Genomic DNA, 13590 nt, shown 5'->3' on the forward strand with positions numbered 1-13590 from the left:
CTGAACTAGTATATGTGCTATGGAAAAGTGCTGAGCTACTATGATCCTCAGTTTCCTTATTTGTCATCTGGGGATAATATAAACAATTACCATAAAATATGCTTGTGATGATACAGTAGAATGACCCAGAGACTCATTCTTATTCGATTCCCACTGGCACATAGTAAGTGTTCAGTGAATATTAACAACTGTTATGGCCGCTGCTGCTGCTTTTATAGTAAGTTACCCCCAAATAGATACCTAAGATGCATCTCCTAAGAAACATTAGGGGGATGTTGAGAGCAGGAGGGCATTATTTTGTTTCTTAAGTTTGCTAAAGTAGAGTAAGGCTCTCAGCTCATCAAATTTGTGCTGACTGTTGCCCTGGTATAATGTGGTGGTGGTGGTGGTTTAGTCACTAAGTCATGCCCAACTCTTGCAACCCCATGGACTGTAGCCCGCCAGGCTCCTCTGTCCATGGGATTCTCCAGGCTAGAATACTGAAGTGGGTTGCCATTTCCTCCTCCAGGGAATCTTCCCAACCCAGGGATCAGACCTGTGTTTCCTGCATTGCAGGTGGATTCTTTACCACTGAGGCACCAGGGAAGCTCTGGTATAATATTTGCCTCTCACAAAAATGGCAGAGGGAGCATGTGTTCTTATCTTTTAGCCATTAATATTCTCATCATCCTTCTTATTTTCACAATCTGTCAAACTCAAATACGTTGCTCTAAAATCTTCTCCTGTCCTCATTCCAACACCCCCAACCTCTCCTCCTTAGTTTCCCTTGCAGCCTCTTCTCTCTACTCTCTAGATAAGCTCTTTATTATAAGACCCACATATCCTTGCTAATTCCCTTCTTATTTTTATTTCCACTTCCCTGGACTTTATCCTTTCAGAGGTGTTCAGGATCTGACCAGGTGAGCAAAAATGATTCCTTCTCAGAAACATCTTGATATTTCAAACACTTACCATTTAGTATCTTTTCTTTGTATCACTGATACATAAATATTAGCAATAAACAGTGGGACAGCTTGTGAAAACCTAGACTCTAGGTCTAAGCAACTTTCAACTCTAGGACATAAACAATTTTCAAACAACTCATCCTTTACAAATCTCAAAGGAAATTATTTTCTGAATTATAACAATCACTACCTGTCTTAAGGGGTGGAACCATTGGCAAGAATTGGTGTATTGATGATTTGTTAAGACTCTCATTCATTTCCCACTTGATTTCTTACATTTCCAACCTGATTGCTTTCTGTTCCAAGAATGCAGTTATTTCTCCTCTGCATGGTTGCTTTTGTTTCTTTTTACACCTGTACAATAAATGCTTCTTATAGCCAAGGGGTTAGATCATTCATTTAAAGACAACAGTACCAAATCCTATGGATTTTTCAAAACAGAAGTTTAATTTCACAGAGAGTTGTATTCTTCTTTCTTTTAATGGGATTATGCACTTTTTTCTCCCCAGAACCATGGTGGCATAGGTAATTTAATTAAACTAAGAAGCACAATTCATGTCAGTTGTTTCCCTCTTATCAGTGCAACTGGGGAAATAATTTTAATGAAAATATTAAATTTGGTTCAGGTTGTTGTTAGATGTTATTTTTATCTGTCATGTCAGAATTTCTCATCCATTGGTTACCATGAGCTGGTTTGTTTATGAAACAACCAGTACATATAGGGTGGCTTCAGAGCGTGCCTGTAATGAACAGTACACATAAGAACGAAATGCCTTCTCTCCCTGCAAGAAGCTTACCAACTGTTTGGAAACACAAGAAATATATACAAATGAAGTAGAAGAAAAGGAGTCAGTGATAATCTAGGACAAAGATAAAGAGAATCACCAGCTGTGTGTAAGTAAGTTACATAATGGGTGAAGACTAACAGAGTTATTAGAGGGAGAGAAAGAGATGCTGAAGAGTTTTTAAGGATAAAGATTATCTTTTAAAGACTGTCTATTACTTACAAGGTGTTGTGCTAGGCAGTCTATGTTGGATGTTTTTCACTTTGGAAAACTCTGTTATTTTTAATCGACTTTTTGGCCCACCCAGTACATGAGGACAATGCACAGGGACTGTTGGTAAATGCCAGTAAGGGGCCCATGTGGAACTTGAACCCAGAATTCTCTCTCTCTGAATCTTGGATTCTACTTGCTACCCAGTGCTGCCAAAATGTACCAAACAGTGAGAAGTAGGACTTGATTTGATTATTAAAACAGAAGTCAGAGTTAGAAGGAGAGTTAAGAAGGGAGGGAAAAAGAGAGGTAATAGTTAGAGGTTTTAAAAATAACAAGAATGGAGGCAAAAAAGTACAAAATGAATTTAGTGGACAACGATTATACAGAGTTGTCTGGAGCAAAAACAGATAATGCTTACAAATGTCATGAAGAGCATAGGCTCTGAATTTTGATGGATCAGTTTAAATTTAAGCTCATCCTTTTATAACTGACCTCTTTTAGACAGATCACAATATCACATAAAATAATTGTGATGATTAAAGCAAATAATGAAATTTGGGAGCAGGTTATAGAGGGGTGTTTTGTACATGAAAATTCATTAAGCTGTATAATTAATTACACACCCTGCTCTCTATGTATACGTCAGTAAAAAGATATTTCATTTGTAGAAGCAGCTAATGTTTGTAATAGTGCTGGCATAAGTAGTAACCATTCATTTGATGTTAATTTATTGTTTCAATATACTCAAGGCAGAGAGATACTAGAATCAGGACTTAGCAGAACATTGGCACAGTTGTAGAGCATTTCTGTGCCTTGTGAGGTCAAGGAAGGATTGTAAAGATGAGATATTTTCACAGTGTTGTTAAGGAAGACTGGTCTTTGTGACTGTGTAGAATGGATTGGAAGGAAGGGTATAAACCAGTAAGAGTATAAAGAGAGAATATAAATCACTGAAGGATTTGAACAAAAATATATAAACTAGTGAGACCAATTATACAATTTTGGCCATCACACAGGCATCTGGTATCATGTTTCTGAATCAGACACTGGCAAGAAAAAGTGTCTGATTCAGAATCCAAGAATTCCATGAAAGAAAAATCAATAGTTGGGCAGTGAAATGTGATTGGGGAAAACAGTAAAGATTCAAAAATGTTTTCTGTAGTTTATACAGTCAGAGTGACTTGAATAAAAAGATGATGAGGTACAATGGTAAAGAGTTGATGATAAATCAGATTCCAATTGGCAAGGTCTCTTTGGCACCTGGAAGTGTCAATCAACAATAGAGGCTATCATCCAAGAGCAAGTGTGGCTCTACAAGACCCAATTTGTAACTATGTAACATGAGTTTCTTGTGGTTATTACACAAGTGAAAAATCCAAAAAATGTGGTAATTCAAAGAAAGTACTTTTAGATTTGATTATATATGTGTTTTATAGTGCTACTTGCTGGTCCTGTAATTGAACAAGGTCTTCTGCCCTCTAAAATTATTCAGGAATAATGTACTGATCTCAACCTACAGAAATGAATAAAATTCCTTTGTCCAGTAATATTTTCGTTATAGGGAATTGGATTTCTTTAGTCATAATGGACAGAGTTTAAATTAAATGAATGTCACAGTTTTATTTAAGTGAAAGTATAGTTTTGAAGACTATATATTCTCTCCTTCAAACTATTTTTATTCTCTCCTGGACTTATCTTTGAGACATTTAGAAATAGAGGATTAATTATTTTGCATTTATGAGAACAGTTAAAAACATTCTTGAGGGCAGCCTACATATCTACCAAAATGAAGATTCAGTCATAATATATTGAAAATCTATATGCCCTACTCAAAAATTTCTAGAAACAAAGTTCACACAATACTGAACAAAAGTCATTTCTATTTATTTTAGACTAAAAATAGAGTGAGAATAAGTTTTCAATTTTTGTATTCAGGGAAAGTGCTTGTGTGTGTGTGTGTGTGTGTGTGTACAAGCACATGCATGCATGTGTAAATATGAAAGGGTGGAAGAAATATTGTAAAACCCCAGTTCTTATCCAAGGGAAATTAATTTTATAATTAAATATTTTTAAAAATTATTAATAGTTCTCTGGTGATGAAATATGTTGAGATGCATGACATTGAAAAATAGTTGTGCTGCTCAAGGCTTTAAACTTTTTTTCTGAAATCAAACATTAATATTTGATGCTAGAGTGTGCAGAGAAATGCCAGTGACACAGAGTGTATTCCTCTACTATTCCTGCCTGAAAAATAATAATATTCTTTCAGCAATCACACTTTGGGGTATCCAGTAAAAAGTGGGAATTGAGTCTAGTCATCAAAGAATGTGTCTTTGAAGTTAAGAACTTAATTGATTCTATTGGTCTTCAAACCATCTCTCCCCTCCAGCTTCTCCAGACAAAATACTGGTCATTCATTGGTGATTCCATCAATGAGTTGGCTGATTCCCACCTAGTACTGCCAGGCGTTGTATAAAACAGCAGAACTTGTAAGATATTACCCCTGTCCTCAAAGAGCCTAATTGGTTATGGGACAGAAACATTTGAAAAGCTAATAAAATATTATATATAATCTGGTGCACATGAGAACATAGAACATAAAATAATTTGGACTTTAAAAGAGAAAGAACTCAACACTAATGATCCATTTGATGCTAACACCATGTTGCATGTTTTATACTTAAAATAGGGCTGTTTCTTAACTGTTGTACCCTCAGCATCTAGAAGAGTGCTTTCAATCAGTAGATACTTAATAAATATTTGTTGAGTAAATAAAGGAATAATTCTCCCATTCAAGCCTCACAAAGTCCCTTTTCAGTAGGTATTAGTTTCCCATTTTACAGACGTTGAACTAACAGCTTGAAAGATAAATAATCATGCAGTGCTACAAATTAAGTTTTAAATTCAGGTCTACTTGTGGACCAAAGAGCTCACTTGTGCCACTGAAAGCAGGCAGAACTCGGTAGAAATGACCAAGTTCAGTGTTGATTGGAGCAAAAAACATGAAGTCTAAGCAAACTGACCAGACTTCTCTAGCAGTTTGATGAATGAATATTGTAATTGGTAATATTAAGCACTAATATTGTTAGAAATCAGGTAACTTTATTCTAAGTTAGTTGACTGCCAGCCTATCAGTACTTAATTTCCAAAGAATGCAAGCCTTGTTTTCAAAGGAATGCTTGTATTTTTCTGCAGTTAGAGATGAACAGACGGTAAGAATGACCTTCAACTTTTTACGGCATTTTTACAGCCAACAGTAGAAAGCGCCACATGTAAGAGTCACACTTGACTAGACTGGTGACAATTGCAGCTACCATCCTAACGACCTACGAGATATGCTGATACAAAGCAAGAAGACAAAAATCGTGGCATAAAGTCGTACACAAAAGTTTGGCTTTGAAAGTGAGATTTATATACAGTGCAAAGTTTCACAGTTTGATTGGAATGGTTTTCGCCCTTTCAAAAATATTTACATACTGTTAGCAAATACTCCATTGTAAATAAGGGTGTATACATTTAAGCATAACAAACTTAAGACCAATATCAAGTAAATACAAAGTCATGAAAAAATAATGTGACATCTGGTGTGTAAAAAATAGGCAGTATTTTTTGGGAACAGCAATTAATTGGGAAGTCTCCTTTATTTATTTAAAATGTATTTATCAATGTTATGTGCTTAATATGATACATTATAATGTAATATATACATTAGAGATATGATCAGACATCATCTACCTCTTTTTAACAGTATGGATTTTTGAGACTCAAATTAATATGGATCTGATTCAGACAGTAAATTGGAAAACTTCCACAAAGTGATCCACATGTGTTTTTGTCATATTGAATAAAGAGAGACAAATACATGCCATCTACACATTCCTCTCTCACTTACCTCCATGTGCCCTCCAACCCATGGACAATGCCATTACTCACTATTGAAATAGTAGTAATAATATAATTGTGCCAATATGCTCAGTGCTTTGCTAACCTGCTTTACACATTGTGTCCTGTAATCTGCCCAGGAATTCCATGACACAACCCTAGTTTATGCTCGAGTATATTAACTGTGGTTCTCCAGGGAAGCAGAACCAATGCAATATATCTCTATCTGTATCTGTGTCTTGGAGAAGGCAATGGCACCCCACTCCAGTACTCTTGCCTAGAGAATCCCATGGATGGAGGAGCCTAGTAGGCTGCAGTCCATGGGGTCGCTAAGAGTTGGACACAACTGAGCGACTTCACTTTCACTTTTCACTTTCATGCATTGGAGAAGGAAATGGCAACGCACTCCAGTGTTCTTGCCTGGAGAATCCCAGGGATGGGGGAGCCTGGTGGGCTGCCATCTCTGGGGTCACACAGAGTTGGACACAACTGAAGCAACTCAGCAGCAGCAGTATCTGTGTCTATGGCTATATCTATATCATCTCTCTATTATAAAGAATTGACTCACAGGATACATGTTGATGGAGACTGAGAAGTTCCACAATCTGCCAATAGCAAACTGGAGGCCCAGGCAAGCCAGCAGTTGGATTCTATGCCTAATCTGCAAGGTCTGAGAACCAGGAGAGCTGGCGGTCCAGCCAATGGTAAATTCTAGTCTGAGTGCAGAAGGCCATTATCTCAGCTCAAAAACAGATTTAGCAGAGAAAGCTAATTTGCCCTAACTTCTTTTTGTTCTCTTCCATCCTCAAATGGACTGGATGAGGCCCACCCACAAAGGAGTGAATCTTCTGCTTTACTCAGTCTACTGATTCAAATGTTAATCTCACTCAGAAACACCCTCACACACGCACACCCAGAATAATATTTAGCCTATTATCTACGCACCCTGTGGCCCAGTCACATTGATGCATAAAATTAACGTAAACGTTGAGTGAACTGGATTAAAAAGGAAGGTCATTGTCATAGGACAAGCATGGAGCATGAGCGTGGTAGAATGGGTCCTGCCATCTTACTCTGAAGGCCCTGTTCTTCCCTCTGCCCTGCATCCTCTGACTTTCTCAGACAAGGACTCAGCACAGCACTTTGGATGTGATCCGAGTTGGCATTCAAGGTAGATCATGTCCTCCAGCCCTGAGCATTTCCACTGACAAGTCTCAATTTCAGAAAATAAAATGGTATATGTTGAGGCAAAGGAGAAAGCAAGGGTGGCTGGTAAGATGAGACCAAATAAAAAAGAAACTGTAGAAGACAAGCAGAGACATTTGGACTATAGATTAGGAACTGGAGACTAAGTTGGCCAACACATCCAGTGTACCTGGGACTTTCTTGGTTGTAAAAAGTGAAAGCCCTGGGTCCTGAGAACTCCCTGAGTCCTGGGCAAGTGGGATGGTTGATTACCTCCCAGGACAGAAGTGTTGCTAAAGTTATCTGGGGCAAAAGCCCTTTTTCATTTCTAATCTATTGCATATCCATACTTGTATAAAATGTGATAAAAAATTACTGTAAAAATGAAAGTAAAAGGGACATACAAAAAATCCAAATTCAAACGGTCATCACTGAGTTCGAAAGATGGAGATAACTCTGATGCATAGCTATGTGACTGAATGCGTGTTTTCCATGTCTGTGTTTCCCTTGCCATGGACCAGTTACAAGCCATTTAGAGACGGGCCCTGGGACACAGACCACACAGGAATGAGGGGCTGATTGTGCAGACGGAGAAGGAAGAGTGAGGGTGAGCACCTTTATCCTGGCACAGTGGATTGAAGTGGAAAGACTGGAGCTAAGAGTCTCGGTGGTAATACAAGAGCCAGGTGATGAGGATGGGCAGAGAGCAGGAGAGCTTGTGACCCAGATGTAAAGACTGAAGAAACAGCTAACATGCAAGTTCCTCCCTGAAGGAAGTCTTAACCTTGAAAGCTTAAGAAATTATAAATGTTTAAGAAATAATTTTTGAAAAACCTGAATCTAAATGGCTAAGAGAGTAGGCTTTGGCTGTAAACTGCCTATGCATAAGCAACTTTAGGGATTAACCTAGTTATTTAACCACTCCCTACTTTGGTTTCTTCATCAACAATATTGAATTCCTAATACCATCCCTCACACTGAGTTGTTGGGATATAAGAAAAATTGTACATACATGAATTGGTACTTACAGCTATCTAAATTTTATATATATATATATATATATATATATAATTATGCATACCTAACTTATATACATAATTATATCTATCTAAATTCTCTCTATATAATTTAATTATCTAGAGTTGGCTCATAGTTAATGGTTATTGTTTGCTTACTACAGGGATTAATATAATATCTCAGTGATAATCCTCCCCACTGCCTAGCTTTTGAAAAATATTTTAATTTACAAAGTGATTTGTGGTAGGTATGAAAAAGCAGGAATCCATATTCATTAGAAGAAAACTATAGTATATGCTTCCATTGACTCACATTTTTTAACACTTGCCAACCTTGTCTATGTTCAGTTCTGTGCTTGATGTAGTTCACAGTGGTTTGACTCTCTCCAAAATACCATGCATTGCTTAAAAGAAAAGAAGTCTCATTAATGGTGATCAGTTTGCTCTTATGTGTCTTGTGGTCACTTGAAAGCCTTGTTGTAACTTTGCACCAGAGTATTTTCTTCCTCCTTAGCATTTCTCAATTTTCTCTTAGTTTCCTTTGATCTCATCTATTCACGAATCTCATTCACTGTCTAGATATTGCTTGTACCTCCTGTTCAGGGCATATGTTTCATAAAACTACTAATGTTGGTTAACAGATGTCCCGATGCAATTATTCCCCTGTAGTTCGTGTAACTTCACCTTTCTAGTCCACATTCACCACAATTTATAAAAGCCTTAGGTGGTAGGATGCCCAGCATGTCTGAGAAACAGCAAGAGAAGGGTATGGCCACAAGAAAGGGGACCAAGTGGAGAGAATTGTACACCCTTGGGTCTTGGAGAGGGAAGGAGTCAGACAATAGGTCCTTTAGGTCATGGAGAGAATGCCGAATTTGCTTGAAACGTGATGGAATCCATTAGAAGATCTGAACAGAGAATGATATGCACTGACTATCAGATGGAAAGGGTCATTCTAGATGGTGAGTATGGACTAGACTCTGGGGGCAAGGGTGGAAGCCACATTCCCAGGGAAGACTCAAGATTCTCTTTAAAGACCACTCGTTTTCTCTTTGCTGATACTAAGGACTCATGATGCAAGGGGCTCTGGTTTCATTCTGTTTCTCCTTAGGCTATTTCAACTTGGAAACCATGCCAATTCACAAAAAGGTCAACAGGAAGAGCATGAAAGCAGCAAGAGGAGTCACAAGAGGCTCTGAAATTCTAGGGTTACAGAGAGAATCATCTTGGTTGACTCTTCTCTATCTCAGGTTCCATCCCTTATGAGACCCAACTGCCAATGGTCAAAATATAGTGGTATGCCTGGAAAAACAAAAGCCAAATAATAGATCCACAGCCTTTGCTAATCCCCATGGTATAAATTATTCTATCTTGGCCAATTTTAAGCAACCAACAAGATACCACTTAACTCAAGAAGTAATAGGAATAATTTCATCCTTGTTGGAGCTGGCCCCAGCACACCACTGGTGCAGGAGATAAGTGTGGTTGCTTCCTGTGATTTCCCTGCTTTATTCACTTCTTTGAGAGGGTGTCTATTTTAACCTTGGATGCTGGATCATCAAATTCCCCCATTTTACCTCTTGTGACCCTTCAACTTACCTTTAAAGAAATTCCTGTCTTTGTTTCTGAGTTATCAGAAATACAAGACATCTGCAGAGGATATCTTTAAGTTTTAGGACATAACACTTACAGTATATTTTAATGTTAATATTAAAAAAATGTTTTATATCCTTCACATCAGTTGTATTAGGTTTATATATTCCTGAACTGGCATAGTTGTTAACAAAATGGAAAAATATAATCCTGCTTACTACACTGACATATACAGTGCAGTCAAATTACTTTTAATTAGAACATTAAAACAAGCCTACCCACATTGTCTACAAGTCAGAAAAGTTTCCGGGAAATGTTGACTTTGCAGCCACAGAACTATTCTCTGTTTTAAATATTCCCTATCTAATTATTTCCCAGAAGTAGGTGGAGGATAGCAGGTCTGTGGGTGAGCTTTCAAATTAACTTATCCTCCAAGCTCACTGAAATTCTCATCTGTGAACAGGGAAACACATCCAGCGAATGAGAAATAAGTGGTAGAACTCTCCATTATTGTTGGCAAATTAAATTATAGTCTCTATTCTCAACTCAAGAATAAATGATTCCACCTCGTTTCAGAAGTGACAGGAAAAGAGAAGCTTTCCTGGGCCAGTACCTTTGCATCATGAAACTGATCAAAGGTGAAGCCATTGAAAACATCGGGGAAACCACAGAGTTGTTTTTAGACAAGTAACATTTTGGAAAGTTGGGGATTTCACACCTCCCAGCAGCCAGGGTGGGAATGAAGAAATAGACCCATTAAATGTGTGCACACCTCAAACTGCCAACTCTGAAGTCGAGTGGTTATTAAGATATTAAGAGTAAGTTCTTAATTTGCAAAAGAATATCTGCTAATACACCTGATAATTAAATTACTAATCATGTAATAATCCCTGATGTTACATTACCTAGAAAATGGAATGACAAGGTCATCATCATCCAAAGCGTTCCTTTAAAAGACTGGGATAGAAAAGCTAAATAAGCTATGGCTGGTTGAAAAGGCAAGAGGCTATGAGGATATTCAAGTGGGCATAGTTCATTAAACCACCTTCTTGGCTATTCAGAAAATTGTGTTCTGTACTCTCTAGCTCATTTAGTACCTGGAGTGTGCCATTCAGATGGTTAAACAAATGAGATTCTTACAAGGCTTGTCACCCTGTAATTCACATCTCATTTGCTCTTTCCTTTGTGTTAACATCTGCTACATCACTCTCACTGTCTAGAGGACTCTCGAAAACTTCCCTGCTGAAAAGGTGTGAGGCAGTGTTCTGACTCATGGACATGATATATATTCTGCCATCGCTCCAAAATGGAATGTAGGCACTTTTAAAACACCATGTAGGCCTTACCATTTAGGAAATACCTATGCTTAAAAATTAAACCTAAAGAGAGCCAAATACTGCTTTCCTGAACCCAAACTCATGCTCCTGAAATGTCATGTAATAGAAGTCTAATTCAGCAAAATGTTCTTTCACAGGCACTGAACACTCTTCCTAGTCAGGATGCATCTGGTGTTTCTGATAAACCTGTGTGCTGAGTTTACAAACCCTTCCTGAGCCTATAATCAGAATCCTATGAAAGTACCAGGCCTTTCCATTGTCCAGGGAGTTGCTGACACTCAAATAGAGCTTGTTTGCGGCCTTTCGGTTTCATCTGAGATGTTTTTGGGTATCTCTGATAAGCCACCATATTTTACAGACCAGTAAAACAGATCTCCTCTGGTCCATTTTAATTAAAGCTTTCTTTTCCACAAGGACATTTTTTAAGTCCAAGTATCTGTTGAACTACGTGGTAAAAAATAAGGTGATTTAGATTACCTGGAATTCATTAGAATGTTTATCTCTATGATTATTTTGTGAAAAATAACTTGTTCCTGTCTCAGATTAAAACACTCTTCTAGCAAACTGAGCTTAAGACTCATCTCAAATACTAGTTGAAACTTTCACTTAATTTGTAAGTCATCTTTGTCTCATTTGGTTGAAAACTGTCCATTTTTGACCAAAGTATTAATTGAGGACCTATTCCAAAGAAACAGGATACAAAGATAATCAGTAAGACATTGTCATTAAGTTTAAGGAGGTGACAGTCTATTTGAGAAGGCAGATGCAAAACCACACTTTACTGTGAAATAGTAAATCCTGATGTTTCAGTGGGCCCTTCCATTTTATTCTCCACTGTGCCCCCAATGTTTATTATGATGACCCCTATGGATAAGAATTTCTCTGTTCGTATTTGTTGCAGAAAGAGAAGGTGAAAATATGAATATGTGATTCTGGAACACAAAAGGTACGTCCTTTATCTGAACTGAATTCCAAGACTGCCCCCAAGAAGGGATTATGCCTAAATTAAGTCTTAAACTATGAATAAACATTTACTGGACACAGTAAAATAACAGACAGGCAGTCTTTCTAGGCAAAGGAAATGGCGTTAGCTTGAAGTCGTGAGCAGCATATTGTGCCAGGAAAATAGATCCAATTTTGTGTTATGATGGAATGATGTGCAGGATGAGAAGAGCTGGGAGGGGAAAGCTGGTGAGAGAGGAGGGGCCAGAGAAGCCCTGGCATACCTTACTTTACCGCTCATTCTGGCTCTGAGAAGAGTAGATGAGAAAGAGAAAGATGAAAGAAAGGAGACCTGGAGACCATTTAGGAAGCCTCTGTAAGAGTGTAGATGACAGGAATGAGAAGGAACAAAAGAACCGGAGAATTATCTAGGTGATGTAATCAATAGGATTTAATATTGGTACTAGATGGGAAATGGGGAGTGAATGAGAAGCAGCAGAGAGAGATTTCTAACGTGGTTGCCAATAAGATATAGAAAGAGTAGATTTGTGGGGAAAGGTGATGTCATTTGAATTTGGTCACTCTGAATCTGCTTGCTCTCTGTTTGGATAGAGTCCGTAGACAGCTGGATATTGTGTGTGTAATATTCTTGGGAGAGGTCAGAGCTGGAGATGTATTTCTGGGATTCATCAGCATATCAGTGGTAATTAAAACTATGTGAGTGAGTAACATTACTAATACTTCAGGACGTTATGCAGGGTGAGAGGAGATAAGCCTGAGGTAACCACAGTCGAAGGGCTGAGCATAAAACGAAAAGCTCCATGGGACAGACAGAGGCAGGAGGCAGGCCAAGGGGTCAAGGGCAATTTCTTTAAACTCTTATTCAGTGCGTCAGAATTATCAGGGAAACTTGTCAAAAGTTCTGGTCAAGGGTGGGGGTCTAGGACCCCACATTTTAACCAACTCCCCTAATTCTGCTCATCTCCACTAGAATTTGAGAATCGATAGGGTTGGGAGATTCACACACACACAAGAGAACCATCTAATACCAGTTGCTACAGAGAAATCCATTAGAGGGATATCAGTTGGTGAATTCAGTCCTTTTGGAAGAAACTTTGGCAATAGCTATTAAATATTTTGTTCTTTGGACTTGTTGATTCCATTTCTAGAAATTCATCTCAGAAAAAAGACCCCCTGCCTGTACACAGAGAGAGGTCAACAAACATCTTCATAGCAGCATCATTTTTTATGGCCAAAGACGGAAAATAAATGTCTGAAAGTAAAGGGAATCTCTTGTAGTTCTTTTATATAATAGTAGTAGAGTGAGGAAGGAAAATCTAGATAGAAGAGGCATAAGAAGAAGAGAGACAGTAGGGTAGTGGAGGCAGAGGATATAAACAGTTCGTTTAAGAGATTTAAGAAGAAAGGCTTGGTAAAGAGCAGTAATGGGATGAGGTTGTAGGATCTTATTTAAGATGGAAGAGGTTTGGTCATGGTACAGACTGAGGAAGGGAAGAAGAAAGAAAGGTAAAGAAGGTAAAGGAAAGGACAGTAAAGAGAGAGTGTTGAAATCTTCTCCCCCGGCCTCACCTGCACCCCAAGGTGATTCTTAGAATAGATTTAGTGTTCCTCCAAGGGACCCCGTATGCTCCATCATGACAGTGTGCACTTGCCATCTGTTTTTTGTGCATGT

General features: G+C 38.1%; 1 long non-coding RNA gene across 9 annotated transcripts in view; it reads left to right on the top strand.

The window, feature by feature from the left end:
- The window catches only part of LOC147348230 (uncharacterized), a 317007-nt gene that overhangs the window by 164757 nt on the left and 138660 nt on the right, over nucleotides 1-13590 (top strand). Inside the window, exons 5-6 of one of the 9 annotated variants that reach the window (XR_015151247.1) lie at nucleotides 7531-7616; nucleotides 9137-9733. The exons of 6 other annotated variants lie outside the window; for them this stretch is intronic. This is a non-coding gene — a long non-coding RNA (uncharacterized LOC147348230). Of the gene's footprint in view, nucleotides 1-7530; nucleotides 7617-9136; nucleotides 9734-13590 lie in introns of those variants that run through there. 2 more of the 9 variants (XR_015151251.1, XR_015151248.1) reach the window with 2 other exon arrangements.

Source organism: Bos grunniens, chromosome 22 (assembly GCF_055505025.1).
Source record: "Bos grunniens cultivar Pamir isolate PY7600 chromosome 22, Bosgru_T2T1.0, whole genome shotgun sequence".
Lineage (NCBI taxonomy): Eukaryota > Metazoa > Chordata > Mammalia > Artiodactyla > Bovidae > Bos > Bos grunniens.